The following is a 19968-nucleotide window of genomic DNA, read 5'->3' on the forward strand; positions in this document are numbered from 1 at the left end:
CCGCTCGCGCCCGTCTATCTCTGATATCGCTCCACTTTACCCGGCTGCAAGAGAATAGTGGAGACTTCGTTACCCGCACATTGTGACGTCACACGCCTCCACACAGTTGTCCTCATAGTCTGTAGCAGAGATTGGGCAACAACCCGTCCTGGCCATCCCTCTCGCGCCCGTCTATCTCTGATATCGCTCCACTTTACCCGGCAGCAAGAGAATAGTGGAGACTTCGTTTCCCCCACAACGTGACGTCAAACGCATCCACACAGTTGTAAAACATACCGCTGTATATCTGCTACTAAAAAAATATATTTGTTAAAGCACATATAATTTAGTAACGTTAAGAAACCTAAAGATCTTTTGTGCCGTTTAAAAAGGATTTTATTTTATGTTGCAACTTTTTGGTAACAATTCCGATAACCTTGCCTACAAATAAGCAATGAGGGTACAATGAAAATTAAAGGTAGGATACCTACCTCCATATTAAGCTTCATTGTAATCAAATATAACCAAAAAGTTATAAAATATTAAATTCTAAGCAAATTATACAAGAATTGGCTAGGTAACTCTTCTGATTTGACTATGCAATATTTAACTTTTATTAGTACATCTGTTATACTATTAAACACTGCTACGTTGTAACAACCAGATGCTTTGATTGTGTAACAGTATTTGAGGATAAATTGCGTTCAATGCTAAAAACTGTTCTAAAACGCACAATCTGAAGGAAAACGAAATAAAAGCGGTTATAAATGCATTACATAAGAGTATTAAAAATCTATATTGAGTAAACTATAACAATAATAAAACATACCAACAGTACAAATTTAATTCATGAAGTGAGGTAGTTACTATAAGATTAAAATGGATTACTTAAGTGTTAGCAAAAGCGCTGCTGAGCAGAACTAGCTCTACCGAACAAAATTACTGCCACACAATGCCCATATGGGTGCACGATCTACCGATCTTGAGCTTGCTCTAGAGACTGAAAGCCACAACACAAAGTGTGTCTTACGATAGGATAGGTTAATGAGAATTGTAGAACTTTGAGGGTGTCGTAAACTAAACCCAGGTAGCTGCGATATTATGTGTAAAGTGATAAAGTTCTTTACTTTATACTCGTTTATACTATTCAGAACGCTGAAAAAATATGTATTTCAAAATTTTATTAAATTAATATCTTCCAAAAAGCGACTAGGTTCGCTAATCTAGGATGCTCACGATGTAGAAGGTTATGGAACAGCCAAATTATTATATAAATCAGCTGATTGTGTAACGTAAAACCTGTGTGTTAAGTACTTTTTAACACAAGGTAAGTTACACCACACAATTTGAGAGCCTGATACAAGGCCGCAATAACAAAAATCATAGGAAAAACATCGCTAACCCGTTCTGGAACTTTTGGCCGTCGTTTTTGGCTTCGTGATCTTGTGAACTTCTTTGTTAGATTTGTCAAGAATCATGGATGGATCTTGGTAGGTTTAATTCCCACAAGTATTTAGTAATAGTCCATTTAGCGTTCTCTACTTTTTGTTATGATAATCAGGCTTTTTGAATCACCGAGCTATTATACGGCTTGTTTCTTTATTCTAACACAAACGTTTTTAATTTTGGTGTAAATAGGAATTAATTTATTTTATTGTAACCAATTAAAGTTACATAAAAGGATATTTATTTCTCTGAGTGGTGATAAAAGAATGTTGTAGATACATGACATTTACGTAAGGTTTTTTGTTCTCAACATTACTCAAAAGACGAACATAAAGGTACACATCTAAATTTATTTCATTTTGAGAGCTAACTAGGATCATTTCAAAATGTTAACTGTTAAAAGTTAGCTAGCCACCTGGTAGGAAATCTAGTTACTGTACTATAATTCATCGGTTTGAGTCGTCAATATACCACATTTCTGAGAAAATTAAACGATCGCGGCACAGATGGTAAAAATTCAAAAAATTTTTACAATCAAACAATCAAAGATTGCTGTGAGATTTTTGTGTTGCTTTTTTATTTTTAGTAGGTGGTGCTATAAATTTATGAATGCGTTTCTTCTATAAAAGGTGAAAATTGGTTGCAAAAAGCGTGCTGAAATTAAACTTAAAAGTTGTCTTTACTTTTCTGTTACCAGCTTCTAAAAACCTTATGTTTAATAATATATTATGAATATTTTACGTGGTATAAAACGATAAAATAAATACTTAATTGAGTTATTTATTGCGGTATACTTACAGTACGTTTAATTATTTTAATTGTAAATAAAATAATATGTAGGGCTAAATTTTCTGTTTATTACATTTATCACATCCATATATCACATTTGAAGATACCAAGATGGGATCGGTTGGGTAAATTATAAGAGTCACATACAACATTAAAAAAATTAGGTTTTATAATTTTTAAAATGTTTGTCTTTGTATGGAAATGAACTTATATCTATACGACCTTCGATGATTTAAAAAAGAAATATGTATTACAAATCAATATTAGTAAATCGACCTCAGCTAATACGCGCATTTGTTCAACCATCCCTGTTATTTTGTATTTAATCAATAACTATTCCATATTCTCACACTAGATAAGATGTTGACACCGCATGTTGGTGGTGCATATCCTTATCGATATGATCCTTTTATCAGCCTGCCAGTGGGGCATGGTTTTGTTGATTTGCTAAAACAGGTAGCATTAGGTTCAGGTTTGATAGGATTATGGCATCAAAACCTAAGCCGTCGGGAAGGCTACATAGTGCACAAATTGTATCTCAAAATAGGATTTTACCAATTTAATGGTAAAGGTTGGACTGGAGTGACTAAGAAATAGCATCACATAATCTTACCCAATATCACCACTAATGCTATCCCACGCTCTTGTACCTGTTGTAGGATCCTATAGTGTAATCCAAAGGCAAGTGAAGCACTCAAGTCACTGATCACTGAACGACGCGGGCCGGACCGCGGTACTGAGCGCGGACTGACTGACTGACTGACTGGCGGTCGCGGGTCGCACCTCCCTCCCTCCCCCCCTCCCTGCTGGCTTGCACACGTCACAGCGTCCGTCACCAGCGTGTTGTCAGCTGTCAATGTCAATATGACCTGGAAGCCGAGTGGTTCCCGAGAATTCAGACACGGATGCAGCACTTCTTACTAATTACTTGGTTTATTGTGAGTGTGCAAAATCGTAAGTCTGCAAGACCTTCGTGGTAGTGTGTGTAGTCAACTCAATCGAGAGTCTGTGTGTGGTCGGTTGCGAGTTGTGGGTCAAAGGGCGTACTAAAATATTGTTGTGACTTTAGACGAGATGATGGGATACAGAAACTGAGAATACTCAGAAGCTGGGGGTAACTACAGGTTGTGAGTAGAAAGAGATTAGAGGTACCTAAAGATTGATGGTACCTAGAGATTACATGTGCCCAAAAACTTGGAATGCTCAAAGTCCGAGATGCAGTAACCAGAAAATATGGAACTTCCTTCTGGTGGCAACAACAAAAGCATGGGGGCAAATAAAATCTGGAAGGGTGCAGAAAAACTGGAGTCGTCTAGAATCGCCGTAGTTTAAGAAGCTGGGATGCCTTGAGCTTGCAGTCCCAAAGTGCTGAAAAAACGTATCAAGAAAGTGGGATTAAGAAGTTTGGAGTGAGTGAGGTTGAGAGAGGGTTCTGCCAAAACCTGAAAATGTCCAGTAGCAACCCTTGACCTTTTAGTGAGAAATTCTTGAGTAATATCTTGACTGTTCATTAGATTTCATGTTCGAGGCATTTTTTGTTGTGTTTCACTATGATCAGTATCCTTAATCTAAAACCACCACAGTGCGAAAAATTGTGTATTTGTGTATGGGCTTATGCAATATGATATGGAGTTGTGAACACGATAGCTGCCTTGTTTTGCAGACTTGTACAGATGTACTATTCACACATAGCTTGTATAAGTTCGTTAGGCAGTTTCAAACAACTCAAATTGCCAAAACTGCATGGCGGAATTCGCATTTTTGCAAAATATTTTACAAACTATTTCTCTACATAGACCCAATTTAACCCAATGTAACTAAGAATGGTTATATATTAGTGATTGAATATCGCAGAACAAAATGGAAAAGTGCTTTAGAATGAAAACACAGGTCATTTACAGCAATGTTTGTTTTAACGTTTACAAAGTTGTTTTAGATAACGGCCGTATAAAAATTCCACAAGTTTACACTAACAAAGCGTAAAATACGATTAAAGGCAATAAAACTGATTACCGTAATTTATACTTGAAACTGGTATAAGGTACATATTAAAAAAACTGCATATTAAGGTAAGTATATTAACCTTTGTTAAAATCGTATGTTGATCAGATATAAAAGTATAAAAATGAACATCATCATCGGGAAAAAGTCTGCTTTACAATATATTTCTCGGCATCTTGTATAAATTGTACAAATATTGGTGAACTATACTAATTTAAGTACATCTCACTGCTAGTAATGGATTATTCAGAATTATTATAAATACATTTATTCAAAATGTGATATAAGTTATGTTAATACGTAACAATAAAGAAGTAGAACTTTTGAATTGCATAGGTAAGGTATATGAAAGGTATAACTCCAATGTAATAAACTTTCCAACGCCTGTGCAAGGAATGGTGATACGTAGATGTACAGATCAAATCACTGCCTAATATAGCTATTTGACAATGAAGGACGAGATGACGACGTAGGGAATGATTGATGCAATGAAGAGTAAATAAGGAAGAGAAGGCGAGGGCAGAGAAGGGAGCCGTGAAGGTGAGTCCAGCCGGAAATGACAAAAAGATGAAGAGATGACATTTCATTTCAAAATGCTCCTGAGCACATGCGGGGCTGTGAGGTGGATTCATTGCATGCAATTTGTCTCCTTTATTACCGCTTGCATATTACACAGTAGAACTTATGTTCCTACTATTTTGAAATACACGTTTTAAACAACTGTGTTTCCACTTAAAATGCAGTTGCAATTTAAATCCCGTAGAATACAGTGTTTAGACAGCATTCACAACCCTCATTCTGGATTGAAATTAAACGTTGAGAATTCGAGATCTCTGGTCTAATTACTAATTTACTTGAGTGAAGTTTTCACTTGAAAACGTGTTGTGGAACAAACACGGCGATTAGCCGTCGTTGAGATTGGTTTTCATTGTTGTTCTGGTGTTCGAGCCGAAATGTATAGGTTATGTGTCCTAGAGCCAGCTGATAAATGGTTTGGCTTTCGCACACCTATAATATTATATAAAAACTTACGTGTGCGCGCGTGCGTCTGTGTGTGTGTGTGTGTGTGTGTGTGTGTGTGTGTGTGTGTGCGTGCGTGCGTGCGTGTGTGTGTGTGTGTGCGTGCGTGTTTTAATCACGCACAAACTACTAGAACAATTGAAGGGTCCAGGGGAAAAACGATCAAAGTCAAAAAACAAAAAAAAATTGACATATTTATGTTTTTGTAAAGCTGAGTTGGAACTCTACAACACAGCACTGCTGATTTTGTGGAAAAAACGATCATAGTCTAAAATATTAAAAGAAGAAAATAATACACACAGGGACAGGGGAAAAACGATCATGGTCACAGCGCTACTGTGAAAAAAAAGATCATAGTCAACTTCCTGCCACCTGGTCGGTCGTGATCACATGATTGTCTTGATTTGTTTTAACACGTTGCATTTAAGGTTAAGTTGGCTCGCTTACTTACAGTGCACTTAAAGTGTTTACTATATTGGTATTTTAGTTTCTAAGTGCAGTTTTTTAATAATGAGTAGTGAGGACAGTGAAGAAGATCCTTGTGTTTCTATTACAGTCTACAAAAAAGAGAAAGAAAACTGGCCGACTATCAGAGGTCAGTAAGAGATTAAAGTACCAAACTTTGGAAACTGGGGACCCTTGTAACTGCAAACGGTTTAAATGCTTTACAGAAAATAAACATCAGAAGAAAGAAAACAGGATTATTCAAGACTTAAATTCTCATGTCTGGGTATAATGAACAGAATGCGCATTTGAGTGGCCTTATTTCCATTCACGAGGTGAGCAAACGTAGACCTAGGCCAGAATCTGAAAATCCTAGACCTAATGATTGCTCTTATTCATACAAGGTTGGTGTGAAAAGAGAAGGGACAGTAACAGAATTACCTGTTTGTCATAAAGGCTTTATGTCACTTCATGGCATTACAAACAGAAGAACCATAACCTTAAAAACTGCACTTGCAGTTCATGGAAAAGCACCCATTGATAACCGTGGCAAACATACGAACAGACCTCACAAAATAAAAGGTTCAACCTTCAGAAATGTGTGTGATCATATAAAATCGTTCAAAAACCGTAAGGCTCACTACAGCCTTCACGACAGTTCAAAAACCTATTTAGATGAAAATTGAACATTAAAAAAAATGCATGATTTATACCTTGAAGGTAATCCACAACTAAAAGTTTCTTATGAAACCTACCGTGACTTTTTTAACAAACATTTTATATAAGTTTCGGATATCCACGAACTGATACTTGTAGTCAATGCGACGAATGCAAATCAAAAATAAAACAACTCGAGGTCGATTTGAACAAAAACAGGTATTTCAGAAGAAACAAAAACAAAAACTGTCTGAAGAAATAAAGGCCTTAGAAATTGCCAACAGGCGTTCACAAAACAAAAGCTGAAAAAATTTTACAGCATTAAGAGGCAGTCAAGAAAGTCAATTATGAAATCTAATGTAAACGATTCAAACTTGTATAGCTATGGATTTCCAAAAATACCTCCCGATCCCAAACTTAAGCACCAAAATGACGTGTACTACAGAAGGCAATTGTCTTTTTTCATGTTCAATATTCATGAACTCCCCAGTAAGAAATCATTTTTTTTTTCACATATGATGAAAACAGTAGCCAGAAAGGGATCAAACGAAGTTACGTCAATGTTGTATCACTATTTAACATGCTTAATGAATCCTAATGGTCGCCATTTAAACATTTTCTGCGACTCGTGTGGCGGGGCAAAACAAAAAAACTATTGTGTATTTAAGTTTTTGTATTCAGTTGTGCATCACTTAGATATCTTGGATACTGTATCAGTAATTTATCCTATTCGGGGACACACATACCTCGAATATGACAAAATATGGCCCTTATTAACCAAACATCACCTTGTGAGACTTCTGATGATTGGAGGGACGAAATAAGAAAATCCCGTTCAAAACCTGAACCCTTTGTTGTTATTGACTGTAAGCAAGACATGTTTTATTCGTGGAATGAAAAACTTATCACAATTTTTTCCCAAATCTTGTCCTTTTCCAACACGACCACTTAGGGAGTTAAAAGTCACCAAAGAAGAAGTTGGACATTTTTTGCACAGAGACTCATTTTCAGGAGCATTTACTGCAAGTAGTGTGCTAAAAAAAAAAAACCCGTGAGAAGATCTAAACAAGTGAAAACTTCCTCTAACCCTAATGTTGAGCCAACACCATACAACACAGATCTCTTAAAACCTATGTATGCTGGCCCGTTACCGGTAAGCCAGGCTAAGTTTCAGGACTTGATGCATCTTAAACGCTTCTGCAATCCAGTGGGAAAAGAATTTTTGGAAAATTCTTACCCCTGCTATTCAAGTTGAGAGTGAATCCGAAGTGGACGACGAAAGACAACTAAAAGAGATTTTGTCTATGTGTTTATTTTACTGAACATTTGACTTGTTTTTTTACACTATATGACTTAATATATTAATTATTCTTTCTCTAATTTTTTAATGCAGACTGAGTTTTTCAATACAACCAGGAATATGTTATTGAATTAACCTAACCTATGAACCAACTTAAATAAAGAATACGATAGACTATGATAGTTTTTTGGCATTTTTTCATAGACTATGATCGTTTTTTGCCGGTCTGAATTGTAGTTTGAGAAGAAAATGCTGTTTCATTCGGCTCTTAAAGTGGTTTATCAAAAAATGTTTTCTCTTTTTTTGGTAATAAAAAGATATGTATATATTATTACAAATTTGATCATACAAAATTTTACCACTAAAGTACAATTCAAACATTATTGCAAAGTTTACAAATTCATATTTCTCAAAAACTACTTTCGGTGACTATGATCGTTTTTCCCCTGAACCCTTCAATTTTAATGGAATTTTACATGGGCTACTTTAGGGGTTCCTGGTTAACATATAGGGTCATTGTTATTTCGAAAATGTGTCCGGTCTATGCCCCACTAGTCTCTGAAGTTATATCACAGCAAACAAATATTATTAACCAGCATGTACCCATGGCTTCATAATGTAATCAATTGTTGAGTGTAAACATAGTTTTATGACAGCACAAAAGTATGTTTAACTAACTCACCACTATTATTAATTTGTTTACATCATTATATTATTGAAAGCATAGAACAAGTATGATAGTAACAACACTTTTTATTTCAACCTTTTCTGCAACCGCTGTTGAGCACAGTGCAAACTATGTAAAAGTTTTAGTAAAAATATATTTTTAACTGTAGATTTTATCAAATTTTAAGTATGGAGAGCTTTATTGATACTGTAATATAGGTATAAAAAACAAAGTTACTGTCTAAATTTTGATATACATTTAAAGACAGTTATAAAACCTATTTCTTATATAGGCCTACATATTCCTTCATCTGGGAAACATTGAAAAATCTACTATGAGGCACAAATACTAAGGCTGGAGTAAATTACAATGGCCATTAATATTCACCCTTTGACATATTTTCCAAGTCAGCATTGGCATCGGAAAATCTAATTTATGTTAACCAGAAGTGTTCACACACGCGCAAAGACTACGGAATTGCATGCGAAGTTGCTGGTAACTGCTAGTAAACGTATAAACGGCAGCTGTATATTAAGATTCGAACACTGAGTCGAAGTTGTAGGAGTCCTTAGAAAACTCCGGATTAGCTGTATTAGATAGTATCGACGTAGAGCAGGAGTAGACACTATAGCACCCAGTCCCCACATTTCACGGAATTTAGAACTTCCAAATCTGACTTACGAGTAAATAGGCCGTTTATTATATCGTAGTCAAAGACGTTTGCTACCTCTTTACTGACTCGAAGATTGAAAGTACGTTTTAAAGTTTATGAGAAAGGACAAGGAAATAATTTCAAGTGAACACAGATTTTTGTTTAAGAAACCAATCATGTGTCACTATGAGGATAACATACTGAAGCAACGGCTTCAAAATCAGAAATACGATGAAAGAATTCCACTAGGAATTAGTTTTCATTCGATTTTAACTTCGAGTACCACGAGAGTCCACTCCAACTCCATTATCAATGGATTTCAAGATTTTCCTCATCTCTATATTGAATATTATAGGCAAAGTACAATCTGAAGGTTACTTGAGGCACAGAATGATAAATGGCGAAAGGTGGCGCGTTCTTTTCCGGTGCGCGGCAGACGGGACGAGCGCAGTGCGGCCGTGGAATATCAATGGCGCATTTATTAGTTATAGCGACCACGCGTTCACTGTTTTATGATCTGTAGGAAACCAAGCGAGTATTGAGTATCAAATGGAAGTAAAAGTAGTTTTCATACAAACTCAAGTTGACAACAAACCGGCTGTCACAACTAAACCAAACCGGTCCGACAATTAACGAACGTGCATTGCTGCCTTGTTAATCTTTCAGAAAGTGAAGCAGATATTTAAAAGCACCCTTCTTCCAACATGGTAGTCAACTTAAATTTTATTTTAATACAGACTGATTATTTTCAACACATTCTCATTTCTCAATAGGGGGTTTTATTAGATTTTTGTAAACATAGCCTGTGACGTTTAAGTAACAGATTGGAAAGTGTCGGTTGGTAAACTATGCTCTATCGCTGTTAATAATGGATCGTTAAGTATCAGCAACAATGCAAACTGTAAATTATGCCAAATATACTTAGGGGATTTATTAGACACCGATGCAGATATTTTTATCAAACAAGATTGTTTTACATGAATTCCATATTTTATGTATTGAGCATTACAGATAACCGATTAGAAATAACTAGAGATATGCTTAAATGATAATATACGCAGATTAGAGTGTATTACATGTTCTTATATTTACTTTAAGTCGCATGACTTTAATAACACGTTAAATATATTTAGCCCAAATAGTCTGATTAGACATCTAAAATTTACCTCTTTAGCTTAACCTAAAATGAAAGGTAGTTTCGAGTATGGATCCCAAACAGCCATCGGGGAAAGAATAAGAGACAATAGCTCAAGCGGCATTCAGTCCCAGCTGTTGCGTCAAGTATCTCGCAGGATATCCCTGATAGCATTAGTGAAACAGATCGAACTTGATGATTTCTTATCCAACTGAACCAACTGAGTTCATTATCACTTTGGTACTTCCTTGTAGAAGTCTGTCTATGAATTTAATCTGAATGCGCTCTTCAATGATAAACATCTAGGTCATTACAGTAAATCTTCGACTGCTCGGACATTCGTGAAGAGCTGCAGGGACATAAGAGAGACCAATTAAGGATTAATTTGAGTAAAATACGGTTTTGGGAGTGATCTCAGTTTTCTGTGAACTCTAACTTTTAAAAGTGTTCATAGGACCGACCTGTGGAACCTGGCAAACCACCACTAGTTTACGTTGCCAACATGATGCAAAAACATTCGATGACGAGAGTCAACGTAATTTGATGATTCGATGACTTTGATGAGTTACCTCCAACTAGACGGGTGTACAATGCTGAACATTGGTAACAAAAACTGTCCAGTGTTGAATGTCACAAAAACTTTAAGGGCTCATGAAGAGCTGGAACCCCTTTGTGTAAATGAGTACAGTAAATGAGTAAGGTGTACATTAATAATGTGCGTAGTAACAATCAAAAGTTGGTTAATCCTTAGAAAGGACCTTGCCTAATGGCGCAATGACCCAGATGTGATGTGGATTCCGAACCACTTAAGTATTGACTTGTCGATATTCTGTATGTCCCAGGAAGTAGTTGTGCGGGTCGATATGGAGCGATATGTCGCAAAAGTGGAACCTTGAGGTGATCCAGCTTTCTCAAGTTCAAACATAGGCCTAGCATTGTGCAACCAGCTTTCTCGCATTGGCAACCACGGCCCTGCAAGATCCAGCACAAAGGAGTATTACCAAACATCCAGAGACGAATACACAACGACTTGAGGAGGAAAAATAAGCTCTTCTAGTTCGGATACTGCTGGCCTTGAGTGAGCTGGTGTAGGCTATGTGGCTGTCGAATATGTGCAATGAAATAGAGAAAGTTACTGAGAGATGAAAATAATGAATACATGAATTCTGAATGCGTCTACTAAGTAATAATATAATGTATAGACACATGACTAACTGAGATTAAAGTAAAAATCACTCCCCAACTATTAAAGTTTGAACTGAAACCGATTTTTGCTACGCAAAATTGTTTAGTAAGTTGATACATTTTGCAATAGACATACATATTTTGCAAATAAAGCTTCTATGGCGATTAATATTGTCATCGATAATTAGTTCCTACTAGTATTGGAAAAAACACAATACGTCACGATTCGTCGTTATTACAAACGACTAAACAAACGAGTACCTCACACAATACAAGGTTTCCATCCCCATCTCCCGACAGAGAGATTATTAGTTAACAGTTATCCAACTAGATTTACATTTTTCATACAAAATTGTGTGTTTACTATTAGGTATAACTAGGATTACGCTTATTATCATCTTTGCGTACTTAAACTATCCGCTACTGACTGTTGCATTAAACATAAGTGTGAAATGTAGTACATCTCGATACATTAAGTGGTCTCATGCGATTAACAACAACTTTTGATTTTATACATTATACAATAAAAATCTAACGGATTTTTGGAGAAGTTCTAACCTTTGTTATTTTGATAGTTACAAATTAATAATTGTTCAACAGATGACACAAATCCTTTACTTTTAGATAAAAGAACATGTGTTGGAAGAACTGATGCACTGTGTGGGGCGTCAGAATATTGATTTGAGTTTAAAGAGAGTGTACATTCGATCCTGTCTATAGCGTAGCAATTTATATCCAAACTGTCAACCTTGTATTGTACCAACTCTCCTCCTTGTTCTGTTTGATAAGATCTGCGCACAGGCTAATGGCTCATGAGCGTAGACAGAATAAGGTTAACAGGTAATCGGCCTCCCCTTACAAACTATATCATTTTTTTTAAATTCCGATGGCGATGACGATGTTCAGGATGATTTTTATTTCTTAACTCCAACTTCTATTCAATAATGACGACATCGCGACTACGCTTCCGGTAACAATTCCATCTCTACCCATCTTCAATGATTGTAGGACTGTAGGTCCACGCCTAGTTTGACGAGGGTGGCTGACGTCACTTTTCTGCAGGGTAGGACAGTTAGTCCACGCCGACACCTGTGGACTAACTGTCCTACTTTTCAAAACTGATCTGGCTGTGCATTAGTTTTTCTACCTGTACTTATTCTTTACTCTGGTCAGTGATGCTTCCACTACATTCGCACAGCGTACTGCTAAAGCAGCAAATATTAACAATAGTTTACTCAAGCTATCACATATGAAGTGGATTACTAATAGGGAATATATCTTAACGAATTCCATATAGCATTATATTACTATCTGATTAATTTGGCATTGTCCTAATGAATCATAAACATCTACAGTAAGTTTGTATTAGTTATTCCTTATATTGGACCATCGTTTGTATAATACTGTCTATACCAGTAGACACTATAATGGTTAGACATTCTTAAGTTAGAAATGGCGTAACTAACCTGACTTTATTTTATGTATATAATTTCGTTTCATTCTTTTTGCAGCTGTCTTATGTAGTGTACTGAAAATTATTTAGCAGATATAGAGTTTAGATTTCGAAACATCCATTTAAGTGCTGCAGTGTGAGTACGACGATCCCTTATCAACCCCTCGTCAAAAGAAACCCGTGAGTCGGACAGTGAGTCCCAGGCCGGTACCGTGGACCTACTGTCCACCCCTTAAGAAGTAGGTATGAAATGCTTCCGGCAGTGTTATGACGTGGACCTACAGTCCGTTTACCGGCCCTTTAACCCTCTAACTGATAATAAGAAACTCCCAGAATGATTCCATGGTTTTTGTCTTTGCGCAGTATATTTTACGGATATTTTTTTTTAATATCTGCTAAATGCTGAATAATATCATTTTTTTTTGTTAGAAACCAGAAAGAAATTTGATAATAATTCAAATATTCATTTACTGTATTGTTTTTTTTTAATTGTCCATAAATTGAAAAATTGATGAACGTCTGTGCCGACGGTCAATTGTAACTAAGGCTTTAATGAGTAATCCTCTCGGGTCGAAGAGACCGTAGTATGGCATGTTAGCAGACTCCATACTGGAAGAAGTCAATAATTCAAAATTCGTTGGAATACACCTCGATCGAGGTTTGGCATGGAATCACGTTTGCTTATTTTTAGCCTCTGGCTTTTATGATTTAAAGTCGTTAGCCAAATAGTACAGTTGCTGGACTTTACCAGGCCTTTACATTTTGGGATCAACTTTGCATCAAATGTCTGAACTTCCTAATAGTGGTCGAGATATACATTGGTATACGTCTGGAGGCAGAGAACTTCCTGTGCGGAATAGGAGGTATAGGTGTATGAACACTTGCTCTCACAGGCAGGTGTTCATTTTATCAGGTTACCAAATTGGTAGAAATTCCACAAGTCACTTGACATTCGCCTAAAAAGCTTTTTATCGTCAGTATTTGATAACCTGAACGAGTTTTTGGCATACAACCGGATTGCACGTAGGCTAAATTGTATATTCAACTGTTCACTTTTATGTAATGCAAATGGAAAGGAACATAAATTTAAATTACACTCGATGTGTCTTTTTTAATACATAGTTTGACTGCCTAGCCTGCAAAGGAGACCAAACCATATGTTACGGGATTTAAAGTATTTCGGTTTAAAACAATTTGAAGATTTTTAGGATTCCTAATTAATTGCACTATAGGAAACAAAACAGAGCTGCACAAAATCGAATCGTTAGTGAATTTATATCTACTATTTTAACCGGCTTTCTGAAAATTTCTCAGAAATATTAATTAACAACATGGTTTGATATTTTCTCTCTTTGGCTAGACACATTTAATTTACTTATTTTCTAACTTAAGAAACACATTGGTGTTTTTGTATTTAACATGTGCTGAAATGTCGTCTGTATGCCACTAGCGCGTATTGATTAAAAAGTATTTAGTGCTTTATAACTACCAACAATCATTAATAAACAATATGGCCACAAGTTCCAACAGACAGCAGTGTAACCATGGAAATAAATGAATAAAGTATCATAAGTTATAGAAAATTAAACGTCTTATAAATGTCATAAAATTTATTTAAATATACCTTTCCCAAATCAACTCCGATGTACAAAAATTGGTGAACTGTGACTAAGAAAATACTAGTAAGAACTTTACCAACACCTGCTGAAGAACACTAAGAGAGTGACTAAATTACCACAATACAGAGATCATGAAAATCAACACAACACTCGTGGACTGGAAGACACAGAGGTATGTCACGTAGATTAATGGCCGTTTACACTAAGTTCTACCGAGGACGCTGGTCACTTGGTACCAACATTTGTCGAAGTACATCCACACTGCTCGTCCCATTTCCAAGTTCTACCGAGGGCGCTGGTCACTTGGTACCAAAATTCGTCGAAGGACATCCACACTGTGCTCGTCCCATTTGCAAGTTCTACCGAGGGCGCTGGTCACTTGGTACCAAAATTCGTCGAAGGACATCCACACTGTGCTCGTCCCATTTGCAAGTTCTACCGAGGGCGCTGGTCACTTGGTACAAAAATTTGTCGAAGTACATCCACACTGCTTGTCCCATTTCCAAGTTCTACCGAGGGCGCTGGTCACTTGGTACATAAATCCGTCGAAGGACATCCACACTGTGCTCGTCCCATTTGCAAGTTCTACCGAGGGCGCTGGTCACTTGGTACATAAATTCGTCGAAGGACATCCACACTGTGCTCGTTCCATTTGCAAGTTCTACCGAGCTGGTCACTTGGTACATAAATTCGTCGAAGGACATCCACACTGTGCTCGTCCCATTTGCAAGTTCTACCGAGGGCGCTGGTCACTTGGTACATAAATTCGTCGAAGGACATCCACACTGTGCTCGTTCCATTTGCAAGTTCTACCGAGGGCGCTGGTCACTTGGTACATAAATTCGTCGAAGGACATCCACACTGTGCTCGTCCCATTTCCAAGTTCTACCGAGGGCGCTGGTCACTTGGTACATAAATTCGTCGAAGGACATCCACACTGTGCTCGTCCCATTTGCAAGTTCTACCGAGGACGCTGGTCACTTGGTACCAAAATTTGTCGAAGTACATCCACACTCCTCGTCCCATTTGCAAGTTCTACTGAGGGCGCTGGTCACTTGGTACCAAAATTCGTCGAAGGACATCCAAACTGTGCTCGTCCCATTTGCAAGTTCTACCGAGGGCGCTGGTCACTTGGTACATAAATTCGTCGAAGGACATCCACACTGTGCTCGTCCCATTTGCAAGTTCTACCGAGGACGCTGGTCACTTGGTTCCAAAATCCAAGTCGATGTCCTTTTATACTGTCCTCGGCCATTTCCAAGCATTTTTAAAAGCATACACTTAGTAATAACTGTGTCTTTCGCCCGATGTTTGATCACTGTAATCACTTGTATTTTCGTGCAAAAATAAAGACATCTAAAATCAGGAAATTACTTTTCTAACTTTATAAATAAAATTGAGTTATAGCTAAAATTATGAATAACAAATTTGGAGTGATACATCGAAAACAATTGTTCACAGGCCTAAAGCTCAAGATTACCGTAGTTTTCAAGATTATCATTTCAATTCATAAGTGAATGAAATGTTGGATGAATTATAATTAATTCTTTAACGTGTCACGCTTCATTTGAATTTGAGGCCAATCGCACCATCTATTTGTTTATTCCTTGTCAATCCTGAATGAGTGTAGGTGACCTGTGTAGTCTTGATACTTTATAAGGTTTACAGAGGATCATTAAATTAATAGCCCTGTAGTCAGAGAATTTAAGGACCATAAATTTGAATTGAACTTCTAACAAGCCAGGGATTGGTAAATTTGGTCTGATTGTGTTGGCCGAGAGACAAACCCGATTGTCAGTTCCTACGCTGACTCTGATTGAAATATCGCAGTCAATCTAGAGTTATATTCCCTTATGTATACTGGCTGGAAAGTGGGCGCATGGATGAATGAGCAAAGTCTGCACAGGGCAGTCTTAATCAAACCTAAAAATCTCATGCGATTCGACTCATACAATACATCAGCCATTCGACAGTGACTCAGTCTATGGACTATAAAACCCACATCTAGACGAGGAAGAGTGCTGCTCTATTAGCATCTCGATGCGAACATTTGCGCATGCCAGCAGCACCAAAAGGTCTTCCGGAAAGGTAAGGATAGCCGCAGGTCTCGTAAAGGGTCCGGTTCGATTACACCACCGATCGTTGGCCCAACGACCCAAACATTACTTTAGTTTAAAATAAGAGGGTCGTTGGCCCAACGATCAGTGGTGTAATCGGACTGATTTGTTTCATAAAGTAAAACATAACTAAAATGGGTCGTTGGCCCAACGAACCGTATTTACAATTTAAACAGTAAATTTACAATCAAGGTTCGTTGGTCCAACGATCCAAAATTTACTTACAAATACTAATAACGTATATGGTTCGTTGGGCCAACGACCCTATTGCAGTAACAAGTTAAATTGTAGAATGCAGGTTCGATTACACCACTGTTCGTTGGGCCAACGACCCGTTTTATAATTTATAGAGGTTCTATTAGTCCACTGGGTCGTTGGCCCAACGACCCGATCAAATAAAACATTGCATTTCAAATGAAAAGGGTCGATTACTCCACTGACCGATTAGTCCACTATGGACAAGGGCAGGCGGTACGGCAGCCGCTCTTCCTGCACTGTTGGAATTTTATCTTCATTATGAGCGTGAATACATTTGATGAAAATATAAATATATATAACTATAAATGTTATTATAAATTATATATTAATTAAATGCAGGTATGAGGTAACTTGTACATTATTAATATTTTTGTCGGTAAAGAAAAAATTACATTGGTTAATATAAACGTATATTTTTAGTTATAATTTCTTCTACATCATTGACGTGACTAAACAAATATATGTTTATATAAAATTTGTATAAACGGCAAAATTGTGATTTAATGTTTATTTAAACTACATTAGTATCGATTTTTTATCATATACATATACATGTACAAGTAAAAGAACTGGCCAATTCTCTTAAAAAAGCCAATGTATAATGTTCTGAAGCATTTAAACATTTTCGTGTATCTGGTACATTTCTTCAGATGGATATAAACTACATTTACAGTACATATTAGAGGTAACTATCAATCATTAAAGCTTAATTGAGAATATGTTGCCAACTTTAAAATAGAAGCCTCTGAAGAAGTAATGTTGATTGTTAATGGGATGTGAGAGAAGGCATTACATTATCCTATACCGGGTATTCTATATGAGATAATCTATAAACGTAATGCACCTGTTAGACTCTTAGTTATAAGTAGAATAGTGTAATTTGTGGTAATATATTAGAAATATAATTTTATTAGTGATGTCGCAAAAAGAATTCAAATTTCACATGCAACTGTGAAAGTACAGTACTACTAGAGCTTTAATTTCCCATAAGTTCAACATTATTCTTTTGATGGGGTCTTCTTCAGTTTATTTCCAAGTTGAAACATGCAAACTTGAATTGATGTATCCGTGACAAACCTTGTTATAATTATTAATAGTTTTAATGTGAAGTAAACGTTTTCTTTGGCGTCTTCATTGTAGCTTTGTACGCTGTGATGGCTGAGGAGAATAGTGATAACTATCGACCGTGACATGAAGTCGCAGTCATTTACATGATTTTATTAAGTTTTCATTGAGCCCTGTGGTTTACTTTTACAGTTAATTTACATAATAAAAGATGGTAAACGGATTAGGTCTTCGGTTTACACGGCCGGTGTCATAACCAACTGTTTTGGTCTAACCGTGGAAAGCTACCCTCCACCACAATATTTTTCCGGTTTAAGATCTGTTGTTTAAGATAGTTCCCCACATAAAAACCGATACATTGTAAGAATTTAAGTATCGTTTCGACGAGGTGTAAACTGCACAACACATCAAATATTATCAAATCATATAGCTCGTGTTTTAGTATTTAAGGTTATTTAACAACTATCGAGAAGTCTTCCATGAAATTTTTAAAACCTTCAAATTTGTGTACATTATTTACATTTACTCTATATCATTGTCCAGTATGACTTAGACAGTGAAGCAGTGGACCTGTACAGAAGGAGAATCAATCGTGGCCATTAGGCAAACTAGGACGACAGCTTTAAGGGGTGGCTAAAAGAAAACAATTACAAGAATGTGTATAAATTACTTTACAGAAACCGAGCCAAAAAATACATAAAACAGGCTTGTGTCACTTTAAAATTCAACCTTTATCATATCAAACATTACTTAAAGTGTCAGCGTAAACCTTAGGTAAATTGAATATAGTACAACAAACATTTGTAGTTACCCTCTGAATGTGAAATTGAAGACGGCAACAGTTTTAGTGTTGAGTTCGGAGTTGGGCGTGATGTGGCCTCGAAAAGCATATTGTCGCATCGCTTCTATAACCCCATTACTACTACTTGTCTAAACCTTTACTCAAGTCGGAGGATTGATCAGTCATTAGGCTAGTTTTGAGGGTTTTTTATCGACTCTGTGTAATTTTTATTAGCGGTATCTAATGTTGCTTGATTATGCGAGCATCCCGTATGTAAGAGGACACGCTAGTGGATGCTGCCTGCTCTTCCGAGGCTCTATATTTAACATGGAGCAAAAATTCAATGGAAAATAGGCACTTGACTTGTCTCAAACTTGATTTCTCAATCTTTCATTCCACAAACAGACTTTATAGTTGAACGCCTGGGGGTTTTGACTTCGGATTACAACTACAGTGAATGCATTTATATGGTCGATGTGGTATTTTGTTTTTCAGACTATAAATTGCAATGTTTATCAAATTCTTTATCTAGGTTTTTTCATTGTTTAAACAAATTACTATAAAAATTCATCTTTGAGCATCTAGTTTTGCTCTAAATGGTATTTTTCAAATTATATGTGAAATTTCACCTAAATAGATGTAGAGAAACATCTATTAAGAACACCACTACTCTTGGTGTGTTTTTGATTATATTTAGGGTTGTCGGGCTCTTGAAATGTAGTAAAACGTGGAGGGAAGAGCGGAGCTGCAGGTGCAAAGTACAATGGAAATATGTAATATAAAAGATAATATACATGTCGCCTTATTTTCAGATTTTAGGACTGTACGTCCACGCCTAGTTTGACGAGGGTGGCTGACGTCACTTTTCTGCAGGGTAGGACAGTTAGTCCACGCTGATACCTGTGGACTAACTGTCCTTCTTTTCAAAACTGACCTGGCCGTGCATTAGTTTTTCTACCTGCACTTATTCTTTATTCTGGTCAGTGATGCTTCCACTACATTCGCACAGCGTACTGCTAAAGCAGTAAATATTAACAACAGTTTACTCAAGCTACCACATATATTAACGGGATTATATCTTAACGAATATCCATATTTCCATTATATTACTCTCTGATTAATTTGGCATTGTCCTAATGAATCATAAACATCTACAGTAAGTTTGTATTAGTTATTCCTTATATTGGACCATCGTTTGTATAATACTGTATATACCAGTAGACACGTTACTCGTAGTACACGTTAATTGAAATGGATGGTTTATTGTTTTATTAACATTGTTAATAGTTAAAATAACAATTTAGTTCATATCTAATATATCATTTTTTAAATTGTACCAAATTAAGTTAAATAGATACGAAGACAAAATATTTTATTACCTTAAATAGTGGCTCTTGGCA

At 36.4% G+C, this 19968-nt stretch overlaps 1 protein-coding gene across 2 annotated transcripts in view; it reads right to left on the reverse strand.

Moving 5' to 3' along the window:
• LOC124359462 (ABC transporter G family member 23) overlaps window positions 1–19968 on the reverse strand; it is a 183210-nt gene that overhangs the window by 73723 nt on the left and 89519 nt on the right. The window contains exon 1 of one of the 2 annotated variants that reach the window (XM_046812219.1): window positions 2865–2997. The exons of the other annotated variant lie outside the window; for it this stretch is intronic. The gene's annotated coding sequence lies outside the window, so the exon portion shown is untranslated. Of the gene's footprint in view, window positions 1–2864; window positions 2998–19968 lie in introns of those variants that run through there. 2 annotated transcript variants of the gene reach the window in all.

Source organism: Homalodisca vitripennis, chromosome 4 (assembly GCF_021130785.1).
Source record: "Homalodisca vitripennis isolate AUS2020 chromosome 4, UT_GWSS_2.1, whole genome shotgun sequence".
NCBI classification, from domain to species: Eukaryota; Metazoa; Arthropoda; class Insecta; order Hemiptera; family Cicadellidae; genus Homalodisca; species Homalodisca vitripennis.